Source organism: Canis lupus, chromosome 8 (assembly GCF_003254725.2).
Source record: "Canis lupus dingo isolate Sandy chromosome 8, ASM325472v2, whole genome shotgun sequence".
Lineage (NCBI taxonomy): Eukaryota > Metazoa > Chordata > Mammalia > Carnivora > Canidae > Canis > Canis lupus.
In genome coordinates, this window is record NC_064250.1 from 30461260 (window position 1) to 30473228 (window position 11969).

Sequence of the window (11969 nt, forward strand, 5' to 3'; positions counted from 1 at the left end):
CGAGTCCCACGTCCGGCTCCCTGCATGGAGCCTGCTGCCCCCTCTGCCTGTGTCTCTGCCTCCCTCTCTCTCTCTGTCTCTCATGAATGAATAAGTAAATAAAATCTTTAAAAAAAAAAAAAAAAGAAGGATATATTTGGATTTGCGTTACAGATCATTCGCACTAGCCAATTGTATAGAGACATGTTTAGAAGCAGTCTGTCCAGTGCTGTCCAGCAAAACTTGGGGCAAGACTGGAAATTGTCTTTCTCTGCACTGTTTCATAAAATATGGCTATTGAGCACTTGCAATGTGGCTAGTATGATTACGGAATTGAACTTTAAATTTTACTTATTTTAATTAAAATGTAAGTAGCCACATGTAGCTAGTGGCTACTGTCTTAAATGGTACAGGTCTATACAGTCAAGATTATATGGCACCTTTGTGCAAATCCCAAAGGTATTCTCTCCAGATAAACAGAGGTCCACACTAGGGCACAGGAATGCAGGCTGTGTGTGCAGTGTACAAACTGCCCAACTGTGCACCATGATCCTGATTAGAGGAGTGTGAGACCAGCACTAAGGAGCCCACAGCCTCCAAGAAGAAGCTACTGTGGCTCCGACTAAGGCAGTGGAAGCCAGGAGAGAAAGGAATGAACAGATTCGGAGGTATTTGAGAGATAAGCCCAGCAGGACTTGATTGATTGGGTGCAGGGGTAAGAGAAAGGAAGCCTCAGTGAAGATGTTTGGTACCACAGGCCACAGAAGCTTGGCAAAATACAACAGTAGACAATATTTATCCAAGAGAATTCATAATCTAGTGAGGGGTAGATGTCGTTTCCTGGTTTCAGGGAAAATGTTTGGCAACAAGCCATTCTCCAGATTCACTTGAAATGTACCTTTCCCTTGCTTGGTAACTATGTCCAGCACCTTACTACACAAAATGGAACTGTATCCCAAGAACCCATCCTTGGTTCTAGAGGGGTGTCCCACATTTCACCTGAGAAGGTAGAGAGAGTTGGCAAGAGAAATTTTGCCTGCCCCAACCCCCATAACTGTTGTTACATAAAACCCAAGCCCCTCTACTTCATTCAAGGGTAGCATTTTAAGATATTTCAACAAGGGTTTATTGAACACCCATTCTATGTCACGTAGAATGCCAATTCACCCAGAAGCTGGAGCAATATGAAGCCCTTTCACATTTTACCAGAACACACAGGTAAATTGTAAACCTTCATTGTCTAGTACAGGAACCATTTAATCACATGTGGCTATTTAAACTTAAATCGGATAAAATTAAAACTAAAAATTCAGTTCCTCAGCTATACTGGTCATATTTCAAGTGCTCAATAGCCTCATGCAGCTGGTGGAGACTGTATTGGACAATGTATTTCCACCATTGTAGAAAGTGCTGTTCGCACTGCTTTAGACAATATTACACAGCTATAATCAGTCAGAGAATACACCCATTTTAATGAGGACAAAGGGCTAATTAGATTGACCAACTAGACAAGGCAGTTGGTGAGGAAGATAATGGGTTCACTTGATGTTTTGGAGAAGCATTACAAGTGGTGAGTAATCAATGCTATCCTCATTCAATCAATTCTCAGTATCCTTTGGAAGTTGCATTACCTTATACCTCATGGAAGTAATTTTGAAGTACATACTGAATTAAGTCCCTGCTTCTACCTGTATACATGGCTGGGGATGTATGATATTGCAAAGAAATATTAATCTTACATACGTGCTCGCTCTCTCCTGCACCACTCCTCTTCTCCCACTCAGGCTTCCTTTGTTCCACTTGACTTTCCAGTGGTTTGCTCCCACTCCATCCACTGCCCATGCTCCTAACCCAAACAGCACAGCTAGGCACAAGTCAGCCACCAGAGAACTAGAAAAAAAAATCCATAAATACAAAGCATGTGATCTAAGAATAGGACTAAAAAAGTTCAGACACACACCTGAAAGTACTTTCTAGCCTCCTAGACTAGATATAGAAAGCCAGTGGTGGGAAGGGGGAATGAGAGGTGCCCAGCAGTTAAGAGAATGTGAGCTCAAGATATATGCAAGCCCCCAAAGGAGCAAACTCAGTCTTGCCAATCTCCAGGGAGTAGCTTGTCTTTCCCACCACCAGCCCCCGACATTCAAGCTCAGCTTTCTTTTTCACTGGTGTCTGTTGGGAACTGCCAGGCAGCAGCAGGCCATCTTCACACATCCATCATCCAAGTGGTAGTGATGTTTGCCACTCTGTTCAGCACCCCATCCAGCCCATGCCAGGGGGACAGTCCTCTTTCTCTGGCCAAGGAAGCTCATAAACTGCACACCCCCTCCATGGGGAGCAGTATGTAGGATACTTAGAGGCATGGTGGTAGCATAAAAGGGAAAGCTCCTGGAACTATTGTGAATTTACACTCAACCAATTTGAGTGCTCTCACAAATATGGAGTAACAGGTGAATATCTAGTCCTAGTTACATATATCATATGGTACCCATGACACTTTGAGAGGATCTGGGCCCTTGCCTTGGGTAACAAGGCACTTCCAAAATGAAAGTACCCTGAGCATAGATAATTGAGCCAGCAGTTCTCAATCTTCCAGAAAAGGTTTGCATATTTGAAGGAAAAGCTACTGCATTTAGTGGTTGTGGGTGGCGCATGGATTTGGAAATCGACGTAGGACTTGGAAAGAAGAGGTATGGAGCTGGGAAAAATGGGAAGTTTAGCGGGAAATATTAGTTGCCCCCAAAGCCACTCCCACTTCTTTCCTGTTGCCAGAGCTCAGGGTCTGTTGGGGGCTCATGGCCCCCATGCCCATGTGCTCAGAGGACAAGCCCTTCCCAGCCCACGGTTTTGGGAAGAGGAAGCCCCTGTCCTTCAGGGTGATGTCTGACTCCCAGGTGCTTTCGCTATAGAGCAGAGCTTGTGACTATTGGTGTTAGTTTTTGTTCACTGTACACACTTCTAAAACACTGGGTTACAGCTCTATGAAGATAGAAAGCATTAGACTGTCCAGAAAGATGTGGCTTCTCAGTATCAGGTGTCATCCACCTTGCCCTTTGCTCTGGAAGTACCTGTCATACAACCATTACAAGAAGAATCAATGTACAGAAATGACTCACTCAACAATTTCTTGTGTACAAACTATACCTTTATTGTTATTGTTATTGACTTATGTATCTTTTTTCATAAAGTCACATAAAGGTAACATTTTTTTTAAAGATTTTATTTATTTATTCATGAGAGACACAGAGAAAGGCAGAGACATAGGCAGAGGGAGAAGCAGCCTCCCTGCAGGGAGCCCAATGTGGGACTCGATCCCAGGACCCTGGGATCACGCTCTGAGCTGAAGGCAGACGCTCAATCAATCACTAAGCCACCTAGGAGTCCCACATAAAGGTAAAATTTAAAGATGGTCAAAAACACAGCGTTTAAGAGTATAAGGACTTTCAATACATGCACAAGTCCATGTAATAAGAGAACATTAAGGTAACAATAAGATAGAGAACATTGCCACCACCCTGTGTAATTCCCTCATGACCCACCACCATAGGCAACAACTGCTCTGCTTTCCAGTACCATAGATTAGTTTTACCTGTTCTTGAATTTCAGTAACTAGAATCATATGCTTTCTTTCGTGTCTGCTTTTTTGGCTCAGCATAATGTTTCGGGGCTTTTCTCTTTGAGACTCTTCCCCATTGCTGCATGCATCAATAGCTTTATGATTTACAAAAAATAAAATGTACCCATTTTAACTGCACAATGACCTTAGACAAAGTTATATGCTCAGGTAACCACCTATAATCAGTATGTTCAACATTTATAGCATCCCCAAAAAGTTTCATTGTACCTCTTCCCAACCCCCAGCTCAAAGCCATCACTGAGGCACTACCAATTAGATTTGTCTTTTTCAGAGTATCATATCACTGAAATTATACAGTATGTGTTCTCATGTCTGGATTCTTTCAACATATCTCTGAGATTTGCTTGTGTTGTTGTTGTTGTAGTAGACGTTAATTCCTGGGGTGCCTGGGTGGCTCAGTTGGTTAAGCATCTGCCTTCGGCTCAGGTCCTGATCCTAGGGTGCTGGGATCAAGCCCCGCATAGGGCTCCTTGTCTGCTTCTCCCTCTCCCTCTACTTCTATGCTCTCTGTATTTTGCACATTTGATTACTTAAAGTTGTCATCTGAACATTCTCTGTACTTTATTCCCTCTATGGAACATACTCTTCTCAAATTTCCTTTATTGGACATTCTGCCAATTTGATCCATGTTATTCAGGCTTACTGGGGTGACAAGGAACAGAGTCGTGCTCAAGTGGCATGGGTGTGTGGAATTTTATCCTAAGAACAGACTGGAAAGAATAGGAGCTAGGTATGGAGGAGACAGCCCCCAGGGCAATGTTGTATGTAGCTCACCAGGGTGATATCCCCAAATTGACCACACAGATCCCTTGTCTCGCTGGGATTTTGAACATGAGATATATTCAGATACTCGGCAACAGTGGGCAAGGCCACAAGTGGAAAGACACTAAAGAGAAAGCAGTGAACAGGACCCAGCATTATGTGGAATCTCAGAGTAAGACAAAACCATGAATAACACAAGTTAAGCGTAGATCAAAACCATGTCTAAGCAAAACCAAAGTAACTGCTTCACCACTCCACAGGCACTGCTTATTTTCCTAAACAAGAATGGGAAAGTACGGGACACGTGAGTGGCTCAGTGGTTGAGTGTCTGCCTTTGGCTCAGGTCGTGATCCGGGGGTCCTCGGATTGAGTCCTGCATAGGGCTCCCTGCATGGAGCCTGCTGCTCCCTCTGCCTATGCCTCTGCCTCTCGCTCTGTGTCTCTCATGAATAAATAAATAAATTCTTAAAAAAAAAAAAAAAAGAATGGGAAAGTATTCAAACTCTATAACAGGCAGTAGTCCAAAGATCCACTCCTAGGTTGCTACCTGAATCTACTCATGTTTTCCTAGGCCAACCTCATTAGCCCTGAGACATCACAGAACCTGACCCTGGGAGTCTAGCAATGCCACTGGCTTGGAAAACATGAAAAAAAAAAAAAAAAGAGCCAACCTTTGCAGACATAATACACCAAATCCTCTTGTATGGAGGTGCTACCCAGTGAGCACCAAGCACCAGTCTAAAGGTTTCTTCTACATGTTGTAGTTGGGCCAGATAATGAGTATGTTTTTTTTCATGTGTTAGTCTTTGAATCTTACGTTCGTTTGTGGTTCACCTTAAAATTGTACACTTTAAAAATATTTATACATTTTTGTATTAGAAACATTTTATAATTTTTTTAGAGTAAAAAGTTCACTTTTTAGAACCACTTCCCTACAGTTCTTTTGGAAGAGCTCCATTTCTCTTCCTCAGAGAAGAGGCCACAAGCTAGGAGAACAGTAATGAGGTTCCACCTCTCACCTCCAACATTACAACGATTCTCACCTTTGAAGATTTATTTTTTCTTGACAGAGAGAGAGCATGCACACACAAGCAGGGGAAGCGGCAGGCAGAGGGAGAAGGAGAAGCAGACTCCCCCACTGAGCAAGGAGTCCAACGCAAGGCTGATCCCAGGAGGACCCGGGGATCGTGATCCGAGCCGAAGGCAGACAGAAGGCAGACGCTCAACGACTGAACCACCCAGGTGCCCAGATTCTCACCTTCAGAAACTGGGCTCCATCCTATCCAGGCCAGGCCTGAGGTGGGTGCAGTGTCCTGGCCTGTTTGCACTGGTGTGGGCAGGCTGAAGGAAACTAACCGGGAAAGGTGTGGGACACTGGGGCAGGAAGTAGCTGCCACAAGCCACTACCACCCCCAGGGCTACAGGATGTAAAGGGAACCGAATCTGTGAGAGAGGCTGGGAGGCAGGAAGGGCTAACATGGCCATGGGTAAAGGAAACTCAGGTTGGTTTTGAGCAAGCCAAAGAAGTGAAATTGAGAAGACATTAGCAAAATACATGACCAGGTGGTTCAACTGCAGGAGGTGCTTTATTATCCTAAGTGCAGATGATCAACAAACTTCTGCATTTGAGGTGAAAACCAGAAAACTCAGTCTGTGTAGCTGGAGAGAGGTGCTTCCAGTTCCCGGGCCATATTCCAACTTCAGTGAGGCTCAGCTCTACAGCTATTCCTGGGTCAGGCTCTTCATTATCATCCGTAATCTCACAATCCTCCCAGGACTAGAGATGGATTAAAATGAGTCCCCAGAAATTTCAACAACAAGAATGCCAATATGGAAAAAATTATACCACCTCACTGAGAAATACAAAAGAGGTAACTAAAACATTTTCCTTGATTGAAGTTTTAAGGGGATCCCTGGGTGGCTCAGTGGTTTAGTGCCTGCCTTCGGCCCAGGGTGTGGTCCTGGAGTCCCAGGATCCAGTCCCGCATCGGGCTCCCTGTGTGGAGCCTGCTTTTCTCTCTGCCTGTGTCTCTGCCTCTCTCTCTGTCTCTCATGAATAAATAAATAAAATCTTTTTTTTTAAAAGACATTTTTCCCAAATTAATTTATATAACCACGATTGTAATCAACATCTCAATGCAATTTTAAACTAAATGATATTAAAGTTCCCCTTAAAGAATAAATATATGAAAATACCAAATAAATATTTGAAAATAAAGGTGAAAAGAAATTAGCATTATTGAGATTTGAAAACATCTTATAAACCTACAATAATACTGACTGAGTCACAAAACTCAACAAGCATTAACAATATATTAGAATAATTGTTTCAGAGCAGCCCAGGTGGCTCAGCGGTTTAGTGCTGCCTTCAGCCCAGGGCATGATCCTGGAGGCCCAGGATCGAGTCCCACGTCAGGCTCCCTGCATGGAGCCTGCTTCTCCCTCTGCCTGTGTCTCTCTCTGTGTCTCTCATGAATAAATAAAATCTTAAAAAAAAAAAAAGACTTAAAAAAAAAGAATAATTGTTTCAGAAAAAGACCACGTTCCATATAAGAATTGAACATTTTCTGGGATGCCTGGGTGACTCAGTTGGTTGAGTATCTGCCTTTGGCTCAGGTCATGATCCCAGGGTCCTGGAATCAAGCCCCAACTCAGGTTCCTTGCTCAGCAGGAAGCCTGCTTCTCCCTCTTCCTCTGCTGCTCCTTCTGCTTTTGCTCTCTCTCTCTCTCTGTCAAAAAATAAAATAATAAAATAAAATAAAATAAAATAAAATAAAATAAAATAAAATAAAATAAAATAAAATAAAATAACACTTTCTAAAGGAAACATCTCAAATTATTGGGAAAAATATTTTTAGATATGTTAAAAATATCTAACATATTTGTTAGGTATGTTTAATAATTTAAATTCTCTCTTCATATTTTATAACTAGGTCAATCCAAAGCTTACCATAAAATGATAAAAGTACATGTAGGGTTGTCAAATCTCTGGGCATAGGTATCTTTTTAAACTAAACTTTTTAAACTAAAAAGCAGTGAGTTACATCACACACACACATACACACACACACACACAAAACCGCACCCAATCAACAGATTCAACAATGCAAATAAATAAATAAATACAAATTTTAAAACTATAAAATAAATAAAAAGAGGAAACAAATATTCCCAGAAAAAAAAAAAGACAAAGGATTAAGGATTTTGAAAACTCACTAAAATCAATTCTAAAAAACCATCTAGAAAAGGACAAAAGATAGGATCACACAATATACGGTTGTAGTTGGTTAACAAAGTATATGAGAAAATATTCAGGTAACTCTAGTAATCAAAGAAAAGCAAATTTAAAAATAAAGATAACCATTTTGTAAATCAAATTAAACAGTATTTAAAATAAATAAAAGTATTCAATGTTGGCAAGGTTCCCTTGTCCATACTTGCTGTTCAGTATAATAAGTCCAGTTCAGTATAATAAGCCCCTTAAAAATAATCCAAAGCATGGAAAAATTCTTTTGCACAAAAATATCTATAGCAGTAATTTCAAAACAACCAAAATATCCAACAACAAGGGAATTATTGAGTAAAGCATGATATATGTACTCAGAAAAATATTATGAAACTACCTTTATGAATAATTTTTTAAAATAAAGAATGTATATAATAAATTAATAAAATTTATTAAAATTTCATTACTCATGAAATTGAATAATATCATTTGCAATATGATACATATACAATTATATGTGGGAATAGATTGAAAAGACACTAATATATATTAAGATTTTTTTCCAGTTTTAGTGAGATATGATTGATACATAACATGTAAGATTAAGGTATACAACGTGATGATTTGATATGCAAATATAGAGTTGACCCTTGAGGGCACTTGGATGGTTGAGCACCTGCCTTTGGCTCAGGTTGTGATCCCAGGGTCTTAGGATCAAGTTCTACATTGGGCCCCTTGCAGGGAGCCTGCTTCTCCCTCTGCCTATGTCTCTGCCTCTCTCTCTCTATGTGTCTCTCATGAATAAATAAATAAAATCTTAAAAAAAAAAAAAAAGAGTTGACCCTTGAACAACATGGAGGTTATTCCTGCATAGTCGAAAATCCATGAATAACTTTTGATTCCCCAAAAACTTGGCTACTGATTCCCTACTGTCCACTGGAAGCCTTATGAATAATATAAACAGTTGATTGATACATTTTGTAGATGTATTATATACCGTATTCTTACAATAAACTAGAGAAAATAAAATATTAAGAAAATCATAACAGAAAATACATTTATAGTACTGTACTGTATCAAAAAAAAAAATCCATGTATAAATGGACCCATACATTTCAAACCTGTATTGTTGGGTCAGCTGTAGTACCTTTTTTTTAAACCATGCACAGTTATTTCACTTCTATTTTTTAATCTATTTTTCCTTTTTTTTGTTTGTTTTTTTGAGAGAGTGAGGGAGGGGCAGCCGAAGAAGGAGGGAGAGAGAGAATCTCAAGCAGGCTCCACTCCCAGAGCAGAGTCCAAGGTGGGGCTATATCGCACAACCCTGAGATCATGACCTGAGCCAAAATCAAGAGTCCAAGGCTTAATTGCCTGAGCCACCCAGGAGCCCCTGTAGTTTCTTTTTAAATGTATTCATAAAATATTTAATTGTAGAAATGCTGTTAGCTGCCGGTTCCCAGATAAGTCCTTTGTTGAGATATAAAGTGTTTCTAAAATATTTTATAGACTATGAAGAAATTTTGTTTTCCTTGCTTAACTGTTCAATCTTACTAATAATACTTGTCTGACTCTTAGGGGTGCCTGGGTAGCTCAGTCAGTTAAGCATCTGCCTTTGGCTCAGGTCATGATCTCAGGGTCCTGGGATCAAGCCTTGTGTCTGGCTCCCTGCTCAGTGCTTCTCTCTCTCCCTCTGGCCTTCCACATGCTCCCCTACCACTGCTTGTGCTCTCTCTCTCTCTTCAATAAATAAAATATTTTTAAAAATGTATTGCTTTTAAATATATAACTCAAATCTTATTTTTAAATTTTTTTAAAGATTTTTATTTATTTATTTATGAGAGACACAGAAAGACATAGGCAGAGGGAGAAGCAGGCTCTCTGTGGGGAGCCGGATGTGGGACTCCATCCCAGGACCCCAGGATCACACCCTGAGCCAAAGGCAGATGCTCAACCACTGAACTAACTACCCAGGTGCCCCTATAACTGAAATTTTAAAATCAATAAGTAGGTTAGAAGACAAAGTTGAGGTAAATCTCTCAGAATAAGAACAAAAAAGATAAAAAGATAAACAATAGAAAAGATAAGAAAATTAAAGATTCAGAGCAAGCAGTCCAACATCCAAGCCAGTAAGAGACCTAGAGAGGAAAAATGTGGAGATTACCAGATAAATCATAGGAAAACATTTTTCCTTGAACTACAATTTACTTAAATGTACATAGTCTCCTTTCTTATTTGAAATCTTTTGGAACTGACAGAATTTTCTATTTGTTGAAGCATTTGGAAGAATTGGCTAGGCATTTGAGTCATCTGCTGGAGGTATTTAGGGAAAAAATAATAACTACATTGAAAAATAAGAAAATGGGGACAAAAGATCATGGTTAATTCAAGTAAAACAAAAGTCATAGAAAGGGTAACCAAGAAGAAGCCCTAAAAAGTCATCCAAAGATGCAAAAGATGACTTCCAGGAAGGAATCAGCATTTGAAGGCGGCTTGCCCTACTCTGGGAACTCATGGCCAGTCAGTGATAAATAGAGAAGCTAATGACATCCAAAAGAATAGCAATCCACTTACCAGCAGCACGTGCAAGTGAAAAAAAACCAGATCCAGGAGGTTAGAATCCACTGGCCCAAGCAGGCATAGAAGTTAATGTCTTTTCTTTCAACCTCCCCTCCCCAACACCATGGGGGAAAGCGCCAGTGGCAATACAAGAGAGCTGGACCTGAGGACAAGTGCTCTGTCCTACCCCACCCCAAGTGTAGTATGTGTTGAAGGAGAGATGAAATTTGAATCAAATATGAGATTGAATTTTTAAAACAAACAGAACTGAATCTTAGTAACAGAAAAAGAAACTTGTAACAAATATTATGGAAATAGATCATCAAGGAAGTTTTTTTTGCCAGAGGAAAAAAGAGAGATTTGATGGGGAACGGAGAGGTAGCAATTTTTGAAAAACAGCCCCAAAATTGTTTTTACATGATTACCTTTGAGAGTCCTTCTTCAGATCAGTTACATAAATTAGAAAACTATCAGATGGTAGTAAGTGCTAGGCAGAGAATTAAAACAGATGTGATATGATGGTGGAGGTGTTGCTACCTCAGGATGAATGATCAGGGAAAGCCTTTGTGAGAGGCAACATTTAAGCTCAGTTCAGAATAAAGGAGCCAGCCAAATGAATATTGGGGAGGTGGGTGGGTGCAGAAGAAGGAGAGTGGCCAATCTTCCCAGGAAGAAGCTGCAGCTAGTGAAAATGCCTGAGCTTGATGTATTTAAAGAACAAAAATAAGGGACGCCTGGGTGGCTCAGTGGTTGAGCACCTGCCTTGTGTTCGGAGCATAATCCTGGGGTCCTGGGATCAAGTCCTGCATCCGGCTCCCCATAAGGAGTCTGCTTCTCCTCTGCCTGTGTCTCTGCCTTTCATGAATAAATAAATAAAATCTTAAAAAAAAAAAAAAAGGAACAAAAATAAGCCCTGCATGGCTTCGGTGTAGTGGGCTAGAATAGGCCACAATGAGATCAGAGAAGTATGCGGGGGTAGGATCTGAGAGCTGACCCCGATGGCGAAGGAAGCAAACTGTACCCTCCCTGATGGCAACGAGACCAAGATGCATGCTTCTTGTGGGCCAGCATGAACCCTGAGGAAGGGAGCTGGACAAGATGCCAGTCTGGAGAAGTAAGGTGCTGCCTACCAGAAGCTGAGTTTGTAAAGCCACTAGCCATAGACGACATGACCCATGTCAAGGGGACTTTCAGCCAAAATCCCCAGTGGGAATTGGCAAGGAACTCTCGGAAGCATTCAATGAGGAAAAAGAGTTGGTACTTGACAGTAGCCACACCCCAGAGAGCTCTGACTCCAGATTACATTTGTACCAGGTGAATGAGTCTTTTTCTGCTCCCTTATGTTGCCTCCCCCTACCAATCCCAGAGGGTCCAGAGACAACTAGTTAATGGGGGAGCGAGGCAGGGAGGCAGTAATGAGGGACAGACTACATCCCATCCCCATGGGGGGTTCCCAGGCTTGATGGAAGTGGAGTGGAGGGAAGAGAGAAGTGAGGGAGGGAGCTTGCTTTAAAGGAAGTAAGATATTGAAGTTTTGACGTTGGACTAGGTTGGGATTTTTATTACCTGAAAAAATGAGTGTAATTCTATAAATTTTTAGGGTGTCTAAAAAAGAGGATTCCTCCAGACGGGAAAGAGGTAACAAAAAAAGGTCACAGTGGATTTCTTGGGGCAGTAGACATTTTCTTCTTTTTGCTTGCATTTTCTGATTTTTCTCTAATGATACTGGTTTAATAAAAGTTTTGTGTTTTCCTACATTAGTTACTGTATTTAGTTCAACCAACAATAGATTTCATGGTATACCAATCT